Raw genomic sequence first — 2500 nt, forward strand, 5'->3', positions numbered from 1 at the left:
CACACACGCTCCACATATCACCAAACACTGAACATGTACACGTCACTACTGAGAAGGAAAAGAGCTGATCATATGACAGCTAAACTCAACAAGATCGAGGAGGCTGTCAATGAAAACTACTTTTGGGATTTATGGAATCATTTAGATCAATCAAAAAAAGTCAAATCCACTCCCATCTGTAACCCAAACCTCTGGACAGAACATTTCGGAAACCTCTATTTACAAAATGAACCAAACCCCAGTAAAACACCTGACCTCTCAACTAAACAATCTGGAACACACAATAAAAGATCAATTAAACCATTTGGACGCCCCCATATCTTTAAATGAACTGAATGACAGGATGAAATCCCTCAAAAATAACAAATCTTGTGGCTTGGATGGAATATGTAATGAGATGCTGAAACACAGCAGCCCCAAACTCAAAGATGCTATTCTGAAATTATTCAATCTCTTATTAAAATCAGGACACTTTCCTCAGAACTGGAAGAAAAATCAAATAACCCCAATCCTCAAACAAGGGGACAAGTACAACCCCAATAACTACAGGGGCATTACAGTCAGCAGCAACCTCGGGAAACTCTTCTGTTGCATTATAAACAACAGATTAGTGAACTTCATCCAAGAACACAAGACACTAAATACATGTCAGATTGGATTCATGCCTAAACAGAGAACAACTAATCACATCTACACACTCCACTCACTTATACAGAAATATGTTCAGCAAACAAAACAAGGCAAAATATTCGGCTGCTTCATTGACTTTAAAAAGGCCGTTGATTGTGTTTGGCATGACGGACTCTTCCTGAAACTCATCCAGAGTGGCATCGGAGGAAAGACATATGATGTCATAAAAGACATGTACACTGATAATAAATGCTGCGTGAAGATTAATGACAAAAGAACCAATTATTTCAATCAGACCAAGGGAGTTCGTCAAGGCTGCAGCCTCAGCCCAACTCTATTTAATATCTATATTAATGAACTGGCCACAACTCTTCAAAACTCATCTTGCCCTGGACTGATCTTAGATGGCAGAGAAATCAAATGCCTCCTTTACGCTGACGACCTGCTGCTGCTGTCCCCTAATGAAGAGGGACTACATCAAAGCCTCTCCATTTTACAAACATATAGCAGAGATTGGGCTTTACCATTAAACATGGAGAAGTCCAAAGTCATGATCTTTCAGAAAAAAAATCGCATTTTGAGCAATAAATATATATTCACAATCGGGGGAAGAATCCTTCATCATGTCAACCACTATAATTATTTGGGTCTTACAATCTCTGCTTCAGGACAGTTTGATTTGGCAATAAAAGATCTGACAGACAAAGCCCGTAGGACATATTATAGTATAAGAAAATCATTATTTAAATTCAACCCCCCCCCATTAAACTGTGGCTGAAAGTCTTCGACAGCATCATCAAACCAATACTCCTATATGGCTGTGACATCCTGGGAGTTCACAGAAGTGCCCCGAATCTGGGCTGTAGAGCAGAACTGGGCCGGTTCCCTCTCCTCACTGAAATCCAGAAGAGAGCAGCTCAATTCTGGTTCCATTTGTCAGACGCACCTCCAGATAATTACCATCACTGTGCCTTTACACACAGGACAGGACACCCAGAGAGTGACCCTATGCACTATTTAGTAGAAAAATATCAGCTAAATTCCTCCATCAGTTCAGATTGGCCAAACTGAAACAGACAGACAGAATAACGCAGGAAGAATACATTCAGGATTGGCAGCACAAAGTCACTCAGGTACATAAATTAAACTACTTCCACAGAATTAAGACGGATTATAAATTGGCACCATATTTGAGCCATATTAAAGATTATGGACAAAGAAAGCTACTGTCAAAGTATCGTCTGAGTGAGCACAGTCTGTCTGTAGAGACGGGTCGACACAGACAGAACCGGAGACCCAGAGAGGACAGACTGTGTTCACGCTGCACTGAAGGAGTCTGTACAGACGGGTCGACACGGACAGAACCGGAGACCCAGAGAGGACAGACCGTGTTCACACTGCACTGAAGGAGTCTGTAGAGATGGGTCGACACAGACAGAACCGGAGACCCAGAGAGGACAGACTGTGTTCACGCTGCACTGAAGGAGTCTGTACAGACGGGTCGACACGGACAGAACCGGAGACCCAGAGAGGACAGACCGTGTTCACACTGCACTGAAGGAGTCTGTAGAGACGGGTCGACACGGGCAGAACCGGAGACCCAGAGAGGACAGACCGTGTTCACACTGCACTGAAGGAGTCTGTAGAGACGGGTCGACACGGACAGAACCGGAGACCCAGAGAGGACAGACCGTGTTCACACTGCACTGAAGGAGTCTGTAGAGGCAGGTCGACACGGACAGAACCGGAGACCCAGAGAGGACAGACCGTGTTCACACTGCACTGAAGGAGTCTGTAGAGATGGGTCGAGCACGGACAGAACCGGAGACCCAGAGAGGACAGACCGTGTTCACGCTGCACTGAAGGAGTC

Source organism: Xyrauchen texanus, chromosome 10 (assembly GCF_025860055.1).
Source record: "Xyrauchen texanus isolate HMW12.3.18 chromosome 10, RBS_HiC_50CHRs, whole genome shotgun sequence".
Taxonomy (NCBI): Eukaryota; Metazoa; Chordata; class Actinopteri; order Cypriniformes; family Catostomidae; genus Xyrauchen; species Xyrauchen texanus.